We start from the raw sequence: 12,181 nt of genomic DNA, 5'->3' as shown, positions 1-12,181 counted from the left end.
GTTTCTGATTTCCAGCATCCACAGTTTTGTGTGGTATTTTTTGTTTCATGTTGGAGTAAAGCAGGAGCTGGGTGAGCCTGTGGCCATTCGGCCCTGTGTGAGGTACTGTTATCTCTCAGAGCCTGACCAGTGTGTATTGTGCATTACCCTCTAACAGCTTGATCAAGGTCAGTGTCTGTCTCAGACCCCAAGGCCTGGGGACACGGTCGGTGCATCTGCCAACAGGACACAGCGTCGAGTTTCCAGAAGCAAGTACCAGGACAAGCCAGAGCGGCCTCCTGCTCCCACAGGGACAACGTTCCATCATCCTGACAATTCCAAAAGGCGGCCAGTGAAAAGGGAACCTCCCAGGAAACCACCTCCACCTTCACTCCCACAGAAACAAGTCTCACAGGTAAGATGGCACACTGCGCTCTGCTGTCCCTCCGCTCTGCTGTCCCTCCGCCCCGCTGTCCCTCCGCCCCGCTGTCCCTCAGCCCCGCTGTCCCTCCGCTCTGCTGTCCCTCCGCCCCGCAGTCCCTCCGCCCCGCAGTCCCTCCGCACCGCTGTCACTCCACTGTCCCTCAACACCACTGTCACTCCGCACCGCTGTCCCTCCGCTCCGCTGTCACTCCACTGTCCCTCCGCACCGCTGTCCCTCCGCTCCGCTATCCCTCCGCACCGCTGTCACTCGGCTCCGCTGTCCCTCCGCTCCGCTGTCCCTCCGCATCGCTGTCCCTCCGCACCGCTGTCACTCCGCTCCGCTGTCCCTCCGCTCCGCTGTCACTCGACGCCGCTGTCCCTCCGCTCCGCTGTCGCTGCGCTGTCACTGCGCTGTCACTGCCCTGTCACTGTGCTGTCCCTGCCCTGTCCCTGTGCTGTCGCTGCCCTGTCGCTGCCCTGTCCCTGCGCTGTCGCTGCCCTGTCGCTGCCCTGTCCCTGCGCTGTCCCTGCGCTGTCACTGCGCTGTCGCTTCACTTATAATGCCTGAGCAATATTACAGTCTAAAATCATACAGTGTGCAAGAGGCCCTTCGGCCCATCAGGCGTGTACTGCCATGAATATACAACAACCTGTACTAGTCCCACTTTCCCACACTCAGCCACTTTGGGGCGGCACAGTAGGCCAGTGGTTAGCACTGCTGCCTCACAGCGCCAGGGACCTGGGTTCGATCCCACCCTCAGGTGACTGTCTGTGTGGAGTTTGCTCATTCTCCCCGTGGCTGTGTGGGTTTCCTCCCACAGTCCAAAGATGTGCAGGTTAGGTGGATTGGCCATGCTAAATTGCTCATAGTGTTCAGGGATGTGTAGATTAGGTGGGTTATAGGGAGATGGGTCTTGGTGGGATGCTCTGAGGGTCGGTGTGGACTTGTTGGGCCGAAGGGCCTGTTTCCACACTAGGGATTCTATTCTATTCTATAGGCCCATAAACTTGAATGTTATAATGTCTCAGTTGCCCGTCCAAGTATTTTTTTAAAAGTTGTGAGGTTTCTCACCTCAACTACCCACCCAGGGACTGGATTCCAGACTCCATCCCCCTCTGGGTGAAAAAGACTTCTCTTAAGTCCTCACTAAACCTGTTCCCTTCTTCTACCAGGCTCACACTCCTCACGGAGAGAATCTATTATTGGGAAATCAGAGCAGGACATTTCCCAGACCCAAGTGAATGTGCTTTCACCAGGTTGATACCTCATCTTCAGGTATGCCTGGCGCTGCTCCTGGCATGCCCTCCTGCACTCTCCATTGAACCAGGGGTGATACCCTGGCTTGATGGTAATGGTTGAGTGGGGGATATGCCGGGCCATGGGGTTACAGATTGTGCTGGAGTACAATTCTGCTGCTGTTAATGGCCCACAGCCCCTCATGGATGCCCAGTCGTGAGTTGCTAGATCTGTGCCAAGTCTGTCCCATTTAGCACGGTGATAGTGCCACACAACATGATGGAGGGTATTCTCAATGTGAAGGTGGGACTTTGTCTCCACAAGGACTGTGCGATGATCACTCTTACCAATACTGTCATGGACAGATACAACTGCAGCTGTGAGATTGGTAAGGATGAGGTCAAGTATGTTTTTCCCTTTTGTTGGTTCCCTCACCACGTGCCGCAGACCCAGTCTAGCAGCTATGTCCTTTAAGACCCGACCAGCTCGATCAGTAATACTGCTGCCGAGCCACTCTTAGTGATGGACATTGAAATCCCCCACCCAGTGTACATTTTGTGCCCTTGCCCCCCTCAGTGCGTTCTCTAAGTGTTGTTCAACATTGATAAGATAAAGGTTAGAGGTGGGGATGTTAGCCAATGTTTGCACAATGTTCAGCACCATTCGTGACTCCTCAGATACTGAAGCAGTCCATGTTCACGTACAACAAGATCTGGGCAATATCCAGGCTTGGGCTGACAAGTGGCAAGTGACATTCGCGCCACACAAATGCCAGGCTATGACCATCACCAATAAGAGACAATCTCACTGGTTTTGCTGCACAGCCTTGCTACCACACTCAGTGAAGGGCTGTCACTCACCTTAGCTCTGGAATTCAGAGATGCCTGCGTGTTTATGTTTGGCCATGTGTCGTCTGATTTATACTGCACAAGGCTTGCCCTGCCTCAATGCGTTGCTTCCATTAACTGCTGTTCAGAAGGATGGCGATGGTTTAAATTTGGACCATTGACTGGCTGCTTTGCCTGTGCTCCCCACGCTGCTTTCTTCAGCTGGCAATCCTCACAAACTGTTCTGTGTTGCAGACTACCTACTGCCTCATCCCTCAACAGCTCCCTGACCATTCATACTCAGCTCCGAAGAGACCTCCTGTGGTACAGCCTCGTGTTGCTGAAGCTATTGCTCTGTTCTCCTCTTCACCATTGAGGTATGTGTTCACAGTCTGACTGGAACAGCGCACAGAGTCTGTGTTCATGCTGCGTTTGTTATTGGCAGAGAACAGGAACTGCTTCTGGTTGTATATTAGTTTGATATTCTGTCAGGGACACCTCACATCATTCCAATCCCCCCAGTCTTGTTTCTTTAGCTATCGTAGTGAGGTACATGAGCCAAATCCGCTCCATTGGACACCGGGGGCACGGGTACATCATTCACTTGTGAATGTCAAACTAGGTGCCCACTCACTGTCCTGGTCAAACTACTTACCTACTCCATTCTCTCCCCTGTTTGGTCCAGGCACTCCCCACCCACATCTGGGACACAAACCACACCCTCCACCTCTTTGGAAACTTCCAGTTCCCTGGCTCCCAGCCCTTCATCGTTACTATGGATATTCAATCCCTGTACACGTCCATGCCCCACAGGGACGACCTAAAAAACCCTCAGGTTTTTTCCCCTCCAACAGATCCATCCAGTCCCCCCACCCCACCAATACCCTCCTCCGCCTCACCGAACTAGTCATCACCCTCAATAACTTTTCCTTCAATTCTTCCCACTTTCTCCAAATCCAGGGGGTTGCCATGGTCTCTCGCATGGGCCCCAGCTACACCTGCCTGTTTGTAGGTTATGTCGACCAGTCCCTCTTCAGTATGTACACCCATACTGTTCCCCAACTCTTCCCCTGTTAAATCGGGGCTGCATCCTGCACCAAGGCTGAACTGGACCAGTTCATTGACTTCGCCAACAACTTCCACCCCACCCTCAACCTCACTTGGTCTATATTAAGGTTCTTGTGAAGATTTCTAGCTCGGGTTGTGGATGAGGTTGTTAGTTTGCTCGCTGAGCTGGTTGGTTATCCTACGTACACTTCGTCACCATGTTAGGTAATATCATCAGTGTTGCCTCAGATGACATGATGCTGTTCTACTCTGCTTGGAATTTCAAGCTACCCATAACTGGCTCTATGAGTAAGAGTGAGAAATTTCACACCAAAAATCATTATACCAAACAATACCGACCAGCAATGCACAACAACCCTTGAACAGAACATCACCATCAAACAACACAGGACCAGAACAAAGAAAAAACACACTCTACAGGAGAAACTGACCAAACTGATCAACCACAACCACAAGGACAAGAACAAACCCGACTCATAGATCCAGCAGACTATTACAGAAACCGAGAAAGCTGTTCTAATACACAGGCCACAGAGACGTGATAGTCCAGACCCCATGGCCGCTCTGGAAGCTACACTAAAAGGTAATGGGCTCATGGATGAAACACAACAAGCCACCCAACAAACTATAATCCCTACACTGAACCGGAGGAATGAATGGGACGCCTTCAACACGTCAGAGAGAAAAGCACTCAAAGGACACAAGAAACACAACGTTATAATCCTACCAGCGTACAAAAGGTGTATGACTGTCATTATGAACAAACCAGACGACATTGCGAAAGCACAGGCACTGCTCGAAGATACATACACTTACCAACAGGTGGTGATAGACCCAACACCACAGCTGGGTAACAGGATCACCCAGACATTGAAGCGAATAATGAATGCAGGGCAGATAACCAAGACTGACGACATAAGAATGAAACCAGAGGCACAAACACCCCCCGCTTCAATGGGCTGCCTAAAGTACACAAACCAGACATCCCCCTCAGACCCACTGTCTCCCGGCCAGGCACACCTTCACACAAACTGGCCAAGGACCTACAACAGAGACTGAAACACCAAGCTGATGGATCACCCCACTCCATCCACTCAACACAAGATTTCTTTAACAAGCTGAAGGACATTAAAATCCATGACGGTGAGATTATGGCATCCTTTGACATCACAGCTTTACTCACGTCCATTGACATCTCACTAGCCAAAGGAACAGTGGCTACATTACTGGATGCAGCAGGGACGCTGACTCCAAACAGCTCCATCAGCGAGGACAACCTCCTCAGACTACTGGACCTATGCCTCACTATACACTTTATCTTTAACGGCCAAATATACAAACAAATCAATGGCACACCTATGGGGTCACCACTCTCAGGACTTAGTGCATAGACAGTCATACAAAGCCTGGAATGCACTACCCTCCCCCTCATACAGCCATAACTATGGATCCAATACATGGACAACACATTTATCATCATTAAACACACCAAGTTAGAAAAATGCACCATCTCATCAACAACAGGATCAAATTTACAAGAGAAGAGAAAAACAATCAACTTCCGTTCTAGACGTCAGAATAAAATGAATGACCAGCAGGGAGTTCCAAACCACAGTAAATAGGAAGGTGACCCACACTGATCAAATCCTCAACTTTCACAGCAATCACCCCAACGTTCACAAATAAAGCTGTGTAAGGACACTACTCAAACAGGCCACAACCCACTGCAACTCACCAGAACTTCACAAGCAGGACGAAGAGCACCTATACAAGGCCTTCGCTATCAATGGACACCCACCAACTTCATCTGCAGGTGTCTACTAGATAGACAATGCCATGAGAACACAATACACCCCAAGACACTGGCCACACTGTTCTACGTTAGGAACATATCAGAACTGACTACGAGACTCCTAAGATCACTAGGAATCATGGTGGCACACAGCTCACAGCCACTCTACAACAAACACTTAACAAGGACCAAAGACCCCATACTCATGACATGCAGGACCAACGTAGTTTACAGTGCACTCGGACAATGAAGGCCATCAATTTAACTGGGATGACGGGGCCATCCTAGCTCAAGCCAACCACAGAAACACAGGGGAATTCCTAGAGGCCTGGTTTTCAACCCTTAATGCAATCAACAAACATGTGGAATTAGACCCCATTCACAAACCCTTGCAGAACAGAACTGGAAATGACAGAACCCAACTTAACAGACTGGATCATATAAATACCAAGTGGAGTAGAACCACATCGTTTCATCAGAGACCTCACTGATGATGTTACCTAGCATGGTGACGAAACGTCTGTATGATAACCAGCCAGCTCAGTGAGCAAGTCAACAACCTCACTTGGTCTAGCTCAGACGCCTCCCTCCCCTTTCATGACCCCTCCATCTCCATTTTTGGCAACAGTTTACAGAACAACATTTGCTGTAAACCCACAGATTCCCATAGCTACCTAGACTACAGCTCCTCCCACCCTGTATCCTGCAAAAACTCCATCCCGTTTTCCCAATTCCTCTGTCTCCATCACATCTGCTTTGACGAGGAGACGTTACACTCCCAAGCATCCTGGATGTCTGCCTTTTTCAAACAACGCTCTTTCTCCCCTCTCTGTCATCCAGACAGCCCTCCACCACGCCTCCTCCCTTCCCCACTCCACGGATCTAATCCACCGTCCCCCCAAACATAATAAAGCTAGGGTCCCCCTTGTCCTCACTTTCCACTCCCACCAGCCTCCGCATCCAACATATCATCCTCAACATTTCCATCAACTCCAATTAGATTCCACCATAGAACATAGAACAGTACAGCACAGTACAGGCCCTTCAGCTCTCGATGTTGTGCCGACATATTATCCTACTAAGATCAAACCACCCTGCATACCCTACATTTTACTATCCTCCATGTGCCTATCCAAGAGTCGCTTAAAAGTCTCTAAAGCATCTGACTCCACTCCCACTGCTGGCAGCACATTCCACACACCCACCACTCTCTGTGTGAAGAACCTACCTCTGACATCTCCCCTATACCTTCCTCCAATCACCTTAAAATTATGCTCCCTCGTAATAGTCATTTACGCCCTGGGAAAAAGTCTCTGGCTATCCACGCTATCTATGCCTCTCATCATCTTGTACATCTCTATCAAGTCACCTCTCATCCATCTTCGCTCCAAAGAGAAAAGCCCTAGCTCCCTCAACCTTTCCTCATAAGACCTGCCCTCCAGTCCAGACAGCATCCTGGAGGTGCTGGAATATCTTGCACTCCCCTCCCCTCTCTGCCTTCCGCAAGGACCATTCCCTTTGCCACTCCTTAGTTCGCACCACATTCCCCACCAACCACTCCAACCCGCCCAGTACCTTCCCCTGTAACTGTAAAAGATACAACACCTGCCCACACACCACCTCCATCCAGGGCCCTAAACAGTCCTTCCAGGTGAGACAGAGCTTCACCTGCATCCCCTCCAACCTAGTCTAGTGGATCCTGTGCTCCTGATGTGGTCTTGAACGTCGGTGAGACCAAACCTAGACTGGGTGACTGTTTCACCGAGCAACTTTGCCTGGTCTGTAACGACCAACCTTAACCTCCTGGTCACTGCCCATTTCAGTTCCCCTTCCCACTCCCTCTCCGACATCGTCTGACCTCGGCCCCCTCCAGTGCCGCTGCGACTCGGAACACAAATTTGAAGAACAATACCTTATCTTCCACCTGGGCATCCAACAGCCAAGGGCTCAACACTGAGTTCCCCAATTTCAAATAACCTTCCCACCCATCCCCCAGCTCCCCTTCCGTTCCACCTTCTGACCCTCCCTTCTAGCCATCATCTGGATTTATCCCTCCCATTGACCAACCAGGACGTACCTACCACCAGTGTCCACCCCTCCCTCCCCCTTTATCTGCAGCTCCCCCTATCCCCACATCCAGTCCTGGAGAAGGGTAATACCTGAAATGTTGACTGCTCCTTTCCTCCAGATGCTGCCTGGCCTGTTGTGTTCTTCCAGCCTCCTGTTTGTCTACCTTGGATTCCAACTGCATCTGCAGTTTCTTTGTCTCTAATCTGGTCATGGTCCTGGTCAAATTAGTTACTCAATGATGGACCCAGGTAGACAGGATGGTGAAGAAGACATTTGGTACGCTTGCCTTTATTGGTCAGTGCATTGAGTACAGAGGTTGGGAGGTCATGTTACAGCTGTAAAGGACATTGATTAGGCCACTTTTGAAGTACTGCGTTCAACTCTGGTCGCCCTGCTATAGGAAGGATGTTGTGAAACTTGAAAGGGTTCAGAAAAGATTTACAAGGATGTTGCCAGGGTTGGAGGGTTTGAGCTACAGGGAGAGGCTGAATAGGCTGGGGCTATTTCCCTGGAGCGTCGGAGGCTGAGGGGTGACCTTAGAGAGGTTTATAAAATCATGAGGGGCATGGATAGGGTGAACAGACAAAGAATTTTCCCCAGGATAGGGGAGATTAAAACTACAGAATATAGGCTTAAGCTGAGAGCAGAAAGACTTAAGAGGGACCAAAGGGGCAAATTTTTCATGCAGAAGGTGATGTGTGTATGGAATGAGCTGCCAGAGGAAGTGGTGGAGGCTGGTACAATAACAATAGGTTAAAAGGCATCTGGATTGGTACATGAATAGGAAGGGTTTAGAGGGATATGGGCCAAATGCTGGCAAATGGGACTAGATTTATTTATGATTTCTGGTCAGCATGGACGAGTTGGGCTGAAGGGTCTGTGCTGTACAATTTTATGACTATGACTCCAGTCAAACAAGTTACCTGGTCACAGTTCTGGTCAAACTAGTTCCTGATCATTATCCTAGTTACCTGGTCACTGCCTTGGTTAAACTAGTGTCCCAGTAACATTCTGGAAACCTTGTTACAGGGTGATGGAGACCAGATGTGGTCTTCTTTCCTCCCAATTCAGATAATAATCTGCCTTCAATAAAGGCAGAAATTGCTGGCAAAGCTGAGCAGGTCTCACAGCATCTGTGGAGGGAAATCAGAATTAACGTTTTGGGTCAAGTGACCCTTCCTCAGAACTTCCATGTCTGTTTTTGATTCTGATTTCCAGCATCTGCAGTTCTTTTGGGGTTTTTATTTAAAGATCTTCCTGTTTTTGCGACCAAAGCATATACAATTTTTCATTCATTCACGGGATGAGGGCATCACTGACCAGGCAGCATTTATTGCCCATCCCTAATTGCCCAGAGGGCAGTTAAGGGTCAACCACATTGCAGTGGGTCTGGAGTCACATGTCGGCCAGACCAGGTAAGGATGGCAGTTTCCTTCCCTAAAGGACATTAATGAACCAGATGGGGTTTTTCCAATAATTGACAATGGATTCAGGGTCATCATTAGATTCTTAATTCCAGATATTTATTGAATTCAAATTCCACCATCTGCTGTGGCAGGATTCGAACCCAGTCCCCAGAACATTATCTGGATCTCTGGATTAACAGTCCAGCAATAATACCACTAGCCCATAGCCTCCCCTGTTTTCACATTTATCCACATGATACTGCATCAGCCATACATCTGCCCACTCCCTCAGCCTGTCCAAATCCCATTTATCATCTCTGCATCCTCGTCACAGCTCACCCTCCCACCCCACTGTGTGTCATCTACAAGCTCAGCAATATTACATTTAGTTCCCTCATATAAATCATTAACATACATTGTGAATAGCTGGGGTCCTAGCACTAAGCCTTGTGTTCCCCATCATTTCTGGGACATTATTCGTGCCCTCCTTTGCCCTCCCCACAAGCAAAGTATGAATTCATCAGTCATTTCTTTGTTTCCCAATATAAATTCCCCTGTTTCTGACTGTAAGGGACCTGTATTTGTCTTCACCAATCTTTTTCTCTTCACAAACCTACAGAAACTGTTACAGTCAGGTTTAATGTTCCCCACAAGCTTACTGTCATTCTCTATTATCCTTTTCTTAATCAATCCCTTGGCTCTCTCTTACTGAATTCTAAACTGTTCCCAATCCCCAGGTTTGTGGGGTTTTTTTTCTGGCCAATCCGTATAACACTTCCTTGGGTCTGAACCAATCTCTAATTTCCCCCGTAGGCCTCAGCCTGGCCTGATTTCCTGCTTTCCACCAGGCAGGAATGAACAACTGTTGTAGTTCACTCAAAGTTTGCCTTTTTACCATCATCCCTTTAAGTAACGTCCACCCAATATATCATCACCAACTCATACCACACACCATTGTAGTTTCCTCCCTTTAGAATCAGGACCCTAGTCTCAGAATCAACTCTATCACTCTCTGTCTGGATGAGGAATTCTATCATGTTATGGTCAATTTTGCCCAGGACACCTCACACAGCTCAATTACCAATTATTCCTTTATCATTTTCCACAGTCCCCACTCTAGGGTGGCCTGGTCTCTACTTAGTTCCTCCAATGTATGATTCCAGAAAACCATCCAATTAAATATAGAACAGTACAGCAGAGGAACAGGCCCTTTGGCCCGTCATGTCTGTGCTGACCATGGTGCCATTCTAAACTCATCCCATCTGTCTGCACATGGTCTGTATCCCACTAGTCCCTGCCTGTTGTTATGTCTCTGAATGCCTCTGAAATCCCCCAATTGTACCTGCTTCTACCACCTCCCCTGGCAGCACATTCCAGGCACTTACCACCCTCTGTATAAAAACCTTTCCTTACACATCTCCTTTAGAATTTCCCTCTTAAACCTATGCCTCCTAGTATTTGTCATTTCTGCCCTGGGAAAAAGACTCTGACTATCCTCCCGATCCATGTCTCTCATAATGTTATATACTTCTCTCTGGTCTCCCCTCAGCCTCCAAGAATTTCTCCTCTTCAACATTGGTACTGAGTTGATCTGTGCAGTCTCTACACAGATTAAAGTCACCCATAATTACAGCTGTAGCTTTAATGAATGCTGTTATTTTAGGTCTTTGCAAGGAAGAAATAGCAGGACATTTAGAGAACTTTAAACCAATTGCACAAGGAGTCAAGAGATAACAAGGTGTAGAGCTGGATGAACACAGCAGGCCAAGCAGCATCATAGGAGCAGGAAGGCTGACGTTTACAATGTTTGAAAGGTATGGTAAAGAGCTTTGAGAATGTAACAAGTAGAGTTGATAAAGGGGACCTGCTAGATATAGGGTATTTAGAAATTCAATAACGTGCTGCGTAAAAGGTTTTTGTGCTGGATTAAAGCTTGTAATTAGGAAGGCAAATGGAATTTTGTCCTTCATTGCTAAAGAGATTGAAATTAAAAGCAGAGAGGTTATGTTGCAGCTGTACAAGGTGCTGGTGAGGCCACACCTGGAGTACTGTGTGCAGTTTTGATCTCCTTACTTGAGAAAGGATGTATTGGCACTGGAGGGGGTGCAAAGGAGGTTCACTAGGTTGATTCCAGAGTTGAGGGGGTTGGCTTATGAGGAGAGACTGAGTAGATTGGGATTATATTCATTGGAATTCAGAAGATTGAGGGGGGATCTTATAGAAACATATAAAATTATGAAGGGAATAGATAAGATAGAAGTAGAGAGGATGTTTCCACTGGCAGGTGAAGCTAGGACAAGAGGGCATTGCCTCAAGATTAGAGGGAGCAGATTTAGGACTGAACTGAGAAGGAATTTCTTCACCCAGAGGGTTGTTAATCTATGGAATTCCTTGCCCAGTGAAGTAGTTGACGCTACTTCAGTAAACGCTTTTAAAAAAAAGGTAGATATTTTTTGAACAATAAAGGAATTAAGGGATTCGGTGAGAACGCGGGTAAGTGGATCTGAGTCCACGAAAAGATCAGCCATGATCTTATTGAATGGCGGAGCAGGCTCAAAGGGCCAGACAGCCTACTCCTGCTCCTAGTTCTTATGTTCTTATGTTTGTGGTATTCATGATAACGTCTTATCATTGATTGAGGTTTGGTTCGAACACAGCAAGCAGACAGTCAGTATTAGTGGGCCTTTTTCAGGTTGGAAAGGTATAACAAGTGTAACAAGGATCTGCCCAAATGCCTCAATATTTTACTTTGATCAGGTTTGTGACTAGCCATTAGTTAGTGGTCAGGATATTTGTCACACTTGTGATCAGTCATGGTACTGGTTACACTCATTAATGGTCAGGGTCCTAGCCACGCTCGTGAATGATCCGTGTGTACTAGCCCATACATGGGGCAGCGGCCTCACTTACCAAGTGATCAGTGATTTATCTGGTTCCAATTGGATAATGATAAGACGGGTGGTTTTTTTGAACAATTCCTATTGGCTGTTGGCTGTTGGTTGTTGGTTTTGGTTTAATGAGTGAAAAACGTTAACAGGAGCCAGGTGTTAAGTGAAGGTTAATCCCTCTCTGTTCCAGGAGGACAGCAACTGAAGGACAGCCTGGAAAACACTGACCAATCAGAGATGAGGTACTAATGGAAACATCCGGATGGATATGGAGACATTCGGATTGGAGCAGAAATATCCGGATTGGAGCAGAAATATCCGGATTGGAGCAGAAATATCGGATTGGAGCAGAACTATCTGATGTGGGGAATGTGAGGGAAATATCTGGGTGGGGGATGTGAGGGAAATATCTGGGTGGGCGATGTGAGGGAACTACCTGGGTGAAGGATGTGAGGGAACTATCTGGTGTGGAGGATGTGAGGGAACTATCT

General features: G+C 48.0%; 1 long non-coding RNA gene across 2 annotated transcripts; it reads left to right on the top strand.

The window, feature by feature from the left end:
* Window positions 1-161: 161 nt before the first annotated feature.
* On the top strand, window positions 162-12,141 carry LOC125481986. Of its 2 annotated transcripts, XR_007261516.1 has the most exons (4): window positions 162-394; window positions 2,722-2,843; window positions 10,466-10,616; window positions 11,881-12,141. It is a non-coding gene; the product is annotated as an uncharacterized LOC125481986 (long non-coding RNA). The 2 variants fall into 2 exon arrangements; XR_007261515.1 differs by lacking the exon at window positions 10,466-10,616.
* The last annotated feature ends 40 nt before the right edge of the window (window positions 12,142-12,181 follow it).

The sequence above is a fragment of the Rhincodon typus genome, unplaced genomic scaffold (genome assembly GCF_021869965.1).
Source record: "Rhincodon typus isolate 14 unplaced genomic scaffold, sRhiTyp1.1 hic_rhity00004801, whole genome shotgun sequence".
NCBI lineage: Eukaryota > Metazoa > Chordata > Chondrichthyes > Orectolobiformes > Rhincodontidae > Rhincodon > Rhincodon typus.
The sequence above is the reverse complement of the archived record's forward strand: the minus strand, read 5'-3'. Positions and strand labels throughout refer to the sequence as shown.